Source organism: Taeniopygia guttata, chromosome 1A, assembly GCF_048771995.1.
Source record: "Taeniopygia guttata chromosome 1A, bTaeGut7.mat, whole genome shotgun sequence".
Taxonomy (NCBI): domain Eukaryota; kingdom Metazoa; phylum Chordata; class Aves; order Passeriformes; family Estrildidae; genus Taeniopygia; species Taeniopygia guttata.
The window spans coordinates 30,869,610-30,881,959 of NC_133025.1; the positions used below are offsets into that span (position 1 = coordinate 30,869,610).

Sequence of the window (12,350 nt, forward strand, 5' to 3'; positions counted from 1 at the left end):
AAAATTAGTTGGGAGATGGAAACAGAAGTAATATTTTGTTTTTTACCAGTGGTTGAGACTTGAATGTATATTCTCAAAGTCCCACTCTCATTTAGAACTGATGTACTGTAGCTCTCCAGCACTAAAAGTATTGTCTTAACTGTTAGCAAAACCAGGAGATAGCAGAAAGGTATTCCTACAGGGTAATAGTAGAGAGGTCCCCAAGTCCTTACGTAAAGGAGTCGTGCTTGAACAAATGACTTTTCGTGATGCTGAATACAACCTTAATGAAGTTTCAATATGAAGACAATTCCTTTTGCTTTGACTTACCTCCTAAAAACCTGGTGTTATTTTTCAGATTTTCACACAAAATTTATTTACAACTCCCTATCCCTTTAAACAGCTACAAGAAGGAGGGAAATTGAGTGGGGGGGGGCGGGGGGGGGGGGGGAAATCCAAATCAGACTGTCTCTTCTCCCCAGGGTCTGAGAGGAAAGGAAGCACTGTGCTTGACCCATGTAACAGAGGAAAGCCGGAGAGTGAAAGATGTGTGTGCAGTGTAGTTACAGACATTATAAAACAATCACTGCCTGATGTTTAAACATTGCTTTATGGTGTTTCCACCGAGATATCCCATTAGTATGTGATGATAATGAATCATGGTTGTACTTCACTGAGAGCTCTTGCCATGACTGCATACTTGTCTGATTTTTTTTTCTTCCTGTGGAATGCACATGGAAACAAGGGAGAGAAATTATTTGAAGAACATCACCAGAATAAAGCTGGGAAATTACAATGCTGCTTAGAAATGGACGAACTTTTCAACACAGTTTTATTTTGTTTTGTCAATATTATTTTATTCCAGCTAGAAGTGCAGCTTTAAATATAGTCTTCTGGAGAATGTGAAAGAATTCTTTTAAAAATGTCTCTGGGCAGGGCAATGCATATGTGTTGACAAAAATGTCAAGGGAGTTTGATACTTTTTTTCCAGTTTTGTAGACATAACTTGTCTACAGCAACTAATTTGAGAAAGAATATTTTCAGTTAAAGAGAGGGATTGAAACAAGACAAGTGCTGCTTTTCTGGTAAGGATCTCAAAATCTATACAGCATCTCAGTTCAGCTGGAAATGTTTGTCCCAGATCTAACTCCTACATGCTGAGGGTAACTCTTAAGAGTAGGAAGAAGTGCCATCTGGTGATTCACAACAAAACAAAACTGATGGAATCCATTTCTAGGAGATGACAAATGGAAGTGGTCATCAACCGCAGATAAAATTGCCATCTGTGATGTTTGGTTCTAAAGATCCTTAAAAGTCACAAAGCACTCCACTATCTCCATCTTCAGATAACCATTTAAATTTTTATTACTTCATTATACTGAAGCAAATTAATATTATATGTTTAGCAACAGTAGATCATAACTAATGCATTATAGTAATCACAAAAATGTCAGTGTATATGATGTCTGCTGATACAAAAGCTATATATACTATATGCACCAATTATTTGAATTATGGAAATTAAGCATGTATATTTATATTTGTCCTTTTACATTGGATTTTGAACTCTGATACATGATTTGTCATTTGCATTAATATTTTAGCTCATGAGTGTAAAACAATAACAATAATATCTGATGTGTGAAGAAATTAGAGAAAATAATAGGTTAGAATAATTCTAACTCTTTTAATAATAATTTAAAAATATTTGATAGTTGATAAGCTGTTGGTGCTCTGTAGATCTCAAATTAATAAAAGAAAAGGATTGGCTCTGAGGATTGGCTCTGCAGAAAAAGAGAAAACATTGAACTAGCATGTTTCACTCAGCAAGTTCAACTTATTTTTCTGAGTAGAACTAGATCATATTAATGTTCTCATTTGTCGTGAGGACGAATCAGTAGCTTAAAGAGAGAGTTAAACTCAATTCTAGCTTGCTGCATTTGTTTAAGGTTCATATTTGTAAATAATTAGAATATTTCTGTTTGTGTGAGTACTCACAGTACCCAGGTCCTTTTTTTTGTAGACCATATTGTGCAAAGTTATGTGTCTTTTTCATCAAAACTCTCTTCAAAGTTCAGTAGAGTGAAAGATATTGCTGTGGGGTTCAGTAAGAATATGCTCAAGTACTAAAATGCTGTGTATAAGTACTCACAGGAATTGCTCCCTTAGTTTGAATACTGAAATACCTGTTGATAATGAGGAAGAAACTGTAAAACATTGATGATTGTTCCTAGGCAGATATTCTTTGAAGTCAGGAGGCATTTCAAAATATCAGACTGAATATGTATTTCTGTGAACTGATCTTTTAGTTTAAAAGAGGGGAAACACATAATACAGAAATTGTATTTGTTGAATATTACACAATACCCATTTTTCTAATTTGTAATTTGTGTGCTTAAAAAGCATTTGCTACAGAGTTGAGTTTATACATCACTGTTAATATGTTATAATTTTTACTTTAAAGTCTTTTGGAAAGAGAAAAGGAAACAAATTATCCTTATACACTTACATATATGGATAGAATTGAACAGGCATTGTTTGCGTAGAAATTCTAATCATCTGTGAAATATGAACTCAAGGTGTCTTCTTGTACCCTGTGAAGTTGTATCCCTCTTTGTACGCAGTGCCACAGGTGATAATGCAAAAAAACAGTATTTCGCAGCCAAATCCTATTTTGCAATCCCCTTTAACCTGCTTTTCCATAAATTTATATTAGTGTCTCATAATTTAACCCCTGGTTTGAATCCAGGACTACAAATGAATACTGGCTTTTATGGTATAGATAACGTTATCCACAACAATAGCTCTATTTTTAGGAGATAATTATTATAATTTCTTACATTAACACACAATGACTAGATGGGTCAGGGTGAGTTGGCATAATGGAATGAGCTCCCTACAGTTGTTTCCAGCCACCTTGATAATAAGAAGCAGCGTGAATGTTTCATTTATTAATTTCTTTCCACTCAGAAGGTCAGAATGAACTGGTTTCTTAATTTCTGTTTCTTTAAGTTTTCAAGCGAGTTTTACTTTTTTGTTTTCAAGTAATATTTAATTTGAAACATCAAAAATCAAAAAATTCTTGGTGTTAAGAGAATGAATAAAAGGCAAATTAATTACCTTGTAAATTCAAGAATGACAGTCTGATTTTAATGCAACTTAACTGTTTTAGAAGTCAATTGGTGGTCAAAACTAATGTTACCATAAAGCAAAATGAGCAAAAGCAATAATCCTTGTAGTCACTGCAACTGATGATGACCTTTTTGCATCTATAATGTTATTAGAAAATTAAATTATTTTCTTCTTTAAGGGCAAAAAAATTTAAACTATCAACAGTTATATTAAGTTCTGCTCATAAAACCTTTCACCTTAAAACAAACAAACAAAAATAATTAGAAGAACTGATTAATTAATTCTCAACACAAACAACAGATCTGAACTATAAATGACCAAACTGTTTAAGGAGTTGATAGACAATTTAAGAAGTTCTTTGAATTCTAGGACTTGACTGTGGCTTAAAGCCAGGCCTCCTTTGGAAGACCAGTGCTGCATTAGAATTAGAATTCCTTCTGGACAGCATGTGCTGCCACAGGAAGTCTACCAACCTGGGAGATGGAACAGCATATTCCCATCTGTTGCTGGCCAGCTGTCCTGTACATATCCCTGCTTTTCATGAGATCAGCCTGACAGCAGTAGTTATGCTCTCGAGCCATCATGCAGCTGAGCTGCAAACATGAATCACAAGGGGTGGGTGCACTTCACAGTCACTTTCCTGTCTAAAATTCAGTCCTTGGGCATGTTGGGCTTTCTAGCTTTGACCCAGAAAAATATTTAGTGTGTGTTTGTGTCACTGAATCATTGAGAAGTGTTTTCCTAGAAAGAAAAATAAAGGCCTTTTTAGGACTTCATAATGAGATTGTTTTTTGAAGTTTGTTATCAGGAATATTGTTGGAAGAAATTAGTGCTTTCTTGGTAACCACTCATTTAAAATGCTTGGTAGTTAACCAACTGTTTTATATTTCATCAAATATGCTATTGCCTCGTGTCAAGAGATGTCACTGTCTCTAAAGACTTACTCCCACATTTGCAAATAATTGCTCTCCCTTTTTAAAAATGGTTAATTCTGCAATATAATCAGGAAATGCTCTGACAGTGGATGCAAAAGGGCAATTCACAGTGACTTCTGAAATTTAGACCTGTGAGAGCAGGATAAAATACCATGAAAACACCCCTTTAATGTTTGTTTTGAGAGATAGGAATGTTGACATGTCTGTTAGGATTATTTGAGGAGTTGGATTTCTAAGGAAAGAATAGTGTTTTTTTGCTTGGTTCTCCCCCCACCCCCACATTAAGTTTTAGGCAAGGTTCAAGGTTTACTTAGGGAAGTAAAATGAAATATAATTCAATCTTCGTAGTTTTGCTAAAAACATGAATCATAAAAGAATTTGCCTTATTATTTATTTGAGTAGCTTATCATCCTTGTATTGTAAAAATAGCACATAGTTGTCACCTACTATCCTCCTCTACATCATAGTGTTTTCATTATGTCACAGTCATGGAACAGCAAGAGTATGTGATTTATGTCATTACATCATCTTTAGATTGACTGTGAGGAGCCTTTTTATGTATTTCACTTCATTCTGGGCATCTATTTGTGGTTGCTGCATCAAATGTAAATTTATTTTTCCACCCTCCCTCACTTCTGTCAGATTCATTAAAGCTGAAGTGCTTTGCCCGGTTGACAGTAAAAGCCAGGTATTTGTGAAAGAAGAGTATGATAGAAATGTGATTGCAATATGTGGTATTGCAAAAACACCCAGTACCCCTTAGATAACATAGGGGGTTTGGCTTGTGTGTTTGCTTTGCAGCCTGCACTTGCTTGGGGAGGCAGAGGTGGAGACCTGCTGGTGCAGCCTGGGTGTCCGGGTTTGTGGTAGAAGGGAAGTCCCTGGAAGGCTCTGCACTGCAGCCAGCACTTCTAGAACTTAGAAGGTAACTCACATCTCTGCTGCTGGCTAGCCCTTGAATGAAAACATCTGAATTTGGGCACCATAAAAAGAGAAACTTAATCTTAACTGAAAATGGCAGGTTCATATAACTTCAGCCTGAAGTCATTGTAACTTCAGCTGAGTGCCTGATGGTGGTGTGCAACACAAGCAGTATGTGTTGAGAGTGCGTTAGGTCTAGAGAAGGAGGTAGAAAAGCAAAACTAGGACAGCTGATGTGGCAAAGAAAGTCTTTTTGAGCCCCTTCGGATTGGCTCTTTTGCTTAAAGGGAGTGATGGCAAATGTGAAGTCAGGTGGAATGTTCAAACATGCAGTTGAAAGGCAAAAGAACTGAGGAGGTAACTGGTATGAATTATGTGATATATACCATGAAGAAGACTCCATGAGAAGCACCCAAAAACCCCTTCCTATTGGTCTTTTCTGGATTAGGTCAAAGGGATGGGACTACAAGATATAAAATCAGTTTTTTGGGGGCATGGTTAGCCAAATTTAGCTATTTCAATGCAGAAATCCTTAAGCTGCAAGAGGGAAAGTCATCACCCTTCTCCCTGTTACTAAAATCACTCATCTTAAGGCTTAAAGTCAACTTGAAAAATTTTATTTTTTCAGGACAAAATTACACCTTGTGCAAATCAGAAGAATAAGCATAGTATGAGGAGGAAGAAATTTTTCATTTAATGGACCTTCATGCCCACCAAAGAGGCACTTTTAAGATATTGAGTAGAGAAATAAAGAAAAATGGAAAAGAGAGAAGTCCCATCTGATGAAATTGGGAATCCTTAAAGAGTATGTTAACCAAACATGGCATTGCAGACACTTTAAATCACTAATCACAAGTAGACCACTGCTGTACTAAAATAGGGATATAGTAAAACAACCACTTTGGGCTGTCTGGTCTTTTGGGTGTCTACTTCTGTAAGTTAAGTGGCTTGAAATCTTTGTTTAATATTTCGTCTCTGACTTATGAGGAAAACTTTCCATAATGTATGAGAATATTAGTTAATTACAGTCTATAAAAAAGTGTTGTGGGATGCATTGCAAACTTCACATAAAACATGTTGTTTTCTGTCCCTTGGTAAGTATTTTATTTGTTCAAAATGATCCCATTATATTAATTTTTTAGTTGGCAAGAATGATATAGATCAACAGTATGTGCTAACATCTGGCCACATAGTGCAGCTGAATTAAATTTGTGATAGCAGTAAGAGAAGAAAATGGCATGCAGATATACATAATCTTAGGCTCAACTGCCCAGTATTCTTATATAATGCTGATTAAACAGACTGACAAAGCAGAAACATTTTTATATGAGAGAATGCCATTAGTTCCAAAATAAAAGTTACTGTAATTTAAGCAGTTGATGCAAATGGACGAAAATAGTGCTGCTAGCCCTGTGTGCAATCCAATCATGCTGTAAGGCTCATATTTGGCAGGTATTGTAGGATTGAAATAAAAGATTTGAAGAGAAATTACAAGTCATTCCCAAATAGAAGCATTATACATACCACAGTGAAACAAAACAGTGACAGAAATCCAGCTTCACTAGTTATTGCATCAATATCTGATGAGGCACCAAAACACTTCTAAAAAACACTTCTAAAACCTAGGCTAACAGTTGATATCTGGTCTTGGGGAACATTTAATTTTTAGCAGGTTGCTGAAGGGCAATTCAGGCATAAGTTCACAGAAAAGTAGGTATGAATTAATTTCATTATGTTATATGGGAAATGAGGTTTTTTAGCTACATATAAAGTCCTCATCCTTCTTTGCCTGCTACACATAATATTTAAGAAGTTGAAAATACTTTTCCCTGTAAAGAACTGTTCTTATGTCTGTATCCTGATGGCCACATGTAACGGGGCATCAGACAAAAAAACATTGCTGATAAATTTGAGGGTAATTTTAAACTAGTGAGCTAGATCTTGGTTTATGTGGTACTTCATTGTAGTATCTCAAAATGGCAGGCAAGAGTGAGGTGTTCTGCCACATGGAGGCTTACTTCCACTATTTCCTCATTTCTTACGGGGACAGTGTCTGAACTTGCTTTGAAAGCACTGCTTCTTAGTTTTTCATGGTGAGTACTATTATCTCTGAAATAATGTTTGACTCCATAATGAACTGGAAAGAAGATTTTTCTTAATCTGTAGCCTGATTTAGAAATGCCTAGGTACTGGCATTTAGCCACTTGTTAATCTTTTCTTTTATTGTACAGTATGAGCAGTACAAACATGATGCATTTGCATTACATTAATATTGCCACAAATCTACCTGTTACATCAGTACATTTCCTCAAAATTTTTTTGTACTTATTTTAATCTTTTTGTCTCCTATTCTTTATTGATTTATTTTCACCTTGATTTCTTTTGCATCAAATTTCCACATCTCCATATGAAAAATCAGAAACTCCTTAACTTCTTAAACAGGTATTAGAATAGAATTTGTCTTGGAAGTCTCAAAGGCATATATAATTTTTTTGAGTTTTTTGATCAACTCAGCATATTTTTGAATAGAGAACCAATATTTTTTCTTATCTATGCCCTGTAAATGAGGATGAAATCCATTAAGGATAATGGACTGATGCTAGGATGATATATGTCACTACATTCTTTCAGCCTCAAGCTTGCTTTACAAATTTCTTATTTCAGCATTTAACATGATGTGCATACCTGTCAATAAAAATAATTTCATTGTAGAATTATTGTAATCTACAGTATAACAAGCAGTCATGAAAGAATAGCAGTAGGCCCAGATTCAGGGAAGCAATTATTTACTGTGGCTTTCCTTTCAACTTTTGTCACATGTGGTTTTCACAAGGTTTCTTTTATTACTCTGTGCAGTTGCCATAATAACAACATGTCTGTTGTTGGAAACCTCAGGCTGTATTTGTCACAGGCATACCATGCAAGTAGGAAAATTGTACTTAAGCTATGCTGTAGTACAGTATGCCTTGGTTCATTTGTCTGGATTCAGGCAACTAAGGGTGGTTCAGCATGTTTCCTATTAGTATAAAATTTACTTCCACACCATTTTTGTTGGATCATTAATTTTTCTTGTCAGGTAGCAGCAAACAGTTTTGTACTTGACATCCTGCAACAGATTTATGTAGGATGTAGAGTTATTGCTGCGCTTATGTGGAACAGAACTAAAATAAGTCTGGTTATGATTTGCTTTTATACCTTTTAACATAATTTTCAATGTTTCTCACTATGCTTTAGTTTCCTTGTTGTTCATGTTTCAAAAAATACTACATACCGTGTGTGACATGCTTAAATTGGTTTTGGTACATATAAAACAATGTGTTGGATAGTAAATACTCTGATCCTATTCTTCATTTGCATTATCAAGATGAAGTTTCATATATATTCTTAAAAAAAAAAAATTCAGTTTTGAAATTGGAAAGTGAAATGAGCATCATTGCTACTTAATGACTTCTGATTTAAGAGATAATTTTTAAATACTTGGTCAGTGTCTTGCATATATGGAATCATGTTTCTATTGCCTTACATCCTAATTATGCCATATTACTTTGCAGAATGTGTTTTCTACAGTTTCTGAAAATAAGTATTTTCTTTGGCATGATATGAGTTGAACGCTGAGAAATTAGGATTCATTAAGTAACTGGTTGATTTAAAAAATAACTTCTGAGTCCTAATTGAAACCTAAACAGTTGTAAGATTTTTTTCTAGATAAGCTTCTTTTAACATTTGCATGCACAGATGAGAGAGACATGCATCAAATAGAGATTGAAACTGGAGAATTCATTCAACAGGTTTTAAAATCATATTGATTTTGTTTGTTTACCTGTTTTGTTCAATTTTTATTTTCAACTACTTTGGCATCAACATTAATGTTTCATATAACTTTTGTCTCAGACATGTTGACAGAAGATAATTCCACAGCCCAAGTTTCATATAGGTTTAATTGCTGGAAACTTCTATTAAAAGAATCTGTGAACATAATTTTGTTTCGTTGATTTGCTACCCTCTTTATCCCCCTGCCCTATGTTTGAGACTTCTGAAATTAAGGGAAGGAAAAACAGGTTTATGGTACATTTTTCTCTCCTCTGGCACTAGTTATTAATTCCTTTTGATATTCCTCCTAATTTGGTTCAGGATCTGATTGTTCAAGGTAAAAAACTTTGCTGCTTTGCTTTCTTCATTATAGCTGTAACTGTGCTCATACTATGCTGGCTAGCAGTGTTTTGGAGAGGCTCATGCATTTGTATTTCTAGCAGGAAATAATGAAACTGGTAACTGTAAAGAAGGAATTGGGTATATGCTGGATGCCAGGAAACAAATTAAAGAGTAAGAAAACGGTTACAAATAATAAAAATTACCTAAATATAGTATTTATTCACACCACTTGATGAGGAAAGTATCAACTATTCAATATTCCTGAAATTCTGTTGGGGTTTTTTTTGTTGGTGGTTTTTTTGTTTTTTTTTGTTTTTTTGTTTTTTTTTGTTTTTTCCAAATAAAAGCCAGCAGTTTTGCCCAGTTGATTATATTGTTTCCTATATTTGTTGAATGATTTCACAGTTCAAAGCTTCCTGGCTGGCAGTTCTTCTCCAGAAATGGCATGTTGTTCTGTGCTGGTCAGCTGAGGTGAGAATGGCTATTGGAAAAAGTGCTTCAGGGTGTCAGCAAGCCACAAATAGTTCTCTAAAATACCTGTGACTGTGCCATAGGATAGAAAAGAAATATGCCTTTAATTTTGTGTGAAAGCACAGGATTTGTATCTGTCTTGACTGGAAAAGGACAGAAAGAAAATGACAACTGAACACCACAGAGATATGCAAATCATGTGGAGAGTTGAGTGCTTCTTTTCTAAGTGCATAAGGTTATACATGTTACTGAGCCTGCCTACGTTTTCTTGCATAATCCGTTCCACCTCCTTGCATGACTTAAATTAGAGTATGGTACGGGCAGGGTCAATGAGGGTGAACCAAAAGCTCTGGTCATGAGACTAAAAGGTGACCTTGTATGCTGTGATGCCAAATCTCAGCTGAGGCCTCCTGAGAGATCCTTGAGTTGTGGATACAAATACTAAAATATTGGAGAAATAAGAGACTGTTTAAATAAGATCAGCGTGATGAAGAAATTAAGCCTTCAAAAAATGTTATGTATGCAGTGCTAATCCCTCAGAATGCTTCCCTATTCTGTTAATGGCAATTTTTTTTCCTTTTTTATTAAAAAATTCTACTTTGGCACCGAAGATCTGCTCCTCTTTCTCTGTGTGTGTCTTTTAAGGCAGGAGTTGCTCATGCTGCAAGATGCAAACAGGCAATAGCTTGGTTAGTGCTGAATATGTGGACTTTGTATGCATAGTTTCAGCTAAGTGATGTGTAGCGCCAAAGGCAGCATTGGTTTCAATTTTTCCAGTAAATCAGTATATTCAGGATGAATACTGGACTTTTTTTACAGATTGCTTCTTTCATTTGCAATAAATAAAAAGAAAAGATTCTTCCTGCATTTTTATTCCAGATTTTCAAAATCAAGATGTCATATTTTTCCAGTAGAATGGTTTGAATATTGGATTTCCACTTGGCCCACTGAAAACGGAATCTGTTGTATTCAGAATAATCAAGAGCATATATTTCTTTGCCTAGGAAAAATAATGTGGGATGAAATGAAGAGGGACTGTTGCTAGCATACAGTCAACAAATTAACACTGCTACTAGGCTTCATTCACTTGAAATTAAAAATATGGTTGGTATTGAAATTGCCAAGATTGTGCTGAAGACAAAGGGGAATATTTCTTCAAAAACTGGAGTATTAGCTTTAATCTGCAATGGTTTCACATATCAGTAAAACTTCTCATTTGAACTGTCGGCTTTAATGATTTTTTGTCTCTTTTTCAGCTAAAACCAGATTTTGTTTACCCTGCAAAGTAAATGCATCTGTAAATGTTGAATGAGTGTACTGAACCAAAAGACAAAGTTGCATTAAAAAATGGGAGATTTATGATTTTATTTTTGGTGGGGGGAGGAAATTTTGCATGTTTTTTATATATTTTCATTTTCATTTTCATTTTGTCTCATTTCATTTTGGAAGAGAGAGAAGTTTCTGAAATAATCTTTTCCCCATTGAGGTAAGGTTATTTGTATAAACAAAGCACTGATGGTTTTTCATGAACAAGGGAAATAAATACATTACAAAAAATATGAAATTTGGGATTCCCCACTACCACTCTCATTTTGGAAAGTTTTCTGCAGAATCCAATTTTTTTTTTAAGTTGCTCTTGATTGTTCAAGAGAAACTTCATGGTCTCACCGTATTTTGAACACATTGACTCCCCTGCCTACCTGCAGACAGCCTGCCTACTGTTTTTTAAGTGTTGACACCACTCTGATGGCAATGCCACAGTGATAAATGCTTTAAAAATGCAGATAGGTTAAGTAAGTTGTGACAGTGATCTGTGCAAGAGGCAGCTTCAAAGGGCAAATGTAATACAGTGCTAGAGATCTTTCATTGAGTAGAATACATAGACTCCCACTGAAAACTGAATGAGCAAAGAAGAAGCTGATAGACAATATATTAATGGCCAGAACAAAGATAACAACACCAATAATATTTATATATTTATGTACACACACATACATATATATATAGAGAGAAACACTTAAACTGTGACGTTTTCATAGTTGGAGGAAATGGTCTTGTTTTCTGTTTGCATTGGAGACATGTTTGGCTAGATCTCATCATCGTTTAATTCACTACAATAAAGTTTGATAGAGAAAGGAGTGTTTCATATGTAGGCTTTTTATGTGATAATAAAAATAAGCATGTATATAGATTCTAGTAATCAGAACCCCAAAGAACTGCTGTATAATAGTGAGGCCTCTTAAATTTCTTTTCCTAGTTGACTTACAGGGTTAAAGTTCTGCTTCTAGCATGGTCAGAAATGCCCCAGCTTTTATTATGCTGGATCTGTTTCTCCCTTTGGGTATATTAAGTAAACAACATGAGGTAATTTCTAAAGGTTTGGACTATCTTACATTTTAGAGATTACGTGTTAAATAGTGTGCCAAACTGTTGGTTTTGTTAAGTGACACAAGTAGTTCCTTTTTTAGGCACTTGGGCAATAATTAGGACATTTCTTAATGTTTAAATTCGCTTTCTATGCAAGAAGATTCTAGCCAACATCTTTTCCCTTTCGGGAGAGAATTTTAATTCTGAGACTATCAGGAGGACATTGTCAGTTGATCTTGATAAAATTGTTCTATTTTGAAGAAAATGCTTTCATGTTCCTTGGCTACTAAAAATACAAGTACTAAGAAAATGTACTCTGAGCAGGAGAAATTGCCACTTTGGAGGTGGATATGTAGACTTTAAGTTTTCCTGAAGTGACTGTCTTTCCTCTAC

General features: G+C 35.0%; 1 protein-coding gene across 4 annotated transcripts in view; it reads left to right on the forward strand.

Annotated features, from left to right (window-relative positions):
- Positions 1 to 12,350, forward strand: part of SLC16A7 (solute carrier family 16 member 7) — an 80,305-nt gene that overhangs the window by 17,953 nt on the left and 50,002 nt on the right. The window contains exon 1 of one of the 4 annotated variants that reach the window (XM_030258688.4): positions 4,848 to 4,971. The exons of the other annotated variants lie outside the window; for them this stretch is intronic. The gene's annotated coding sequence lies outside the window, so the exon portion shown is untranslated. Of the gene's footprint in view, positions 1 to 4,847; positions 4,972 to 12,350 lie in introns of those variants that run through there. 4 annotated transcript variants of the gene reach the window in all.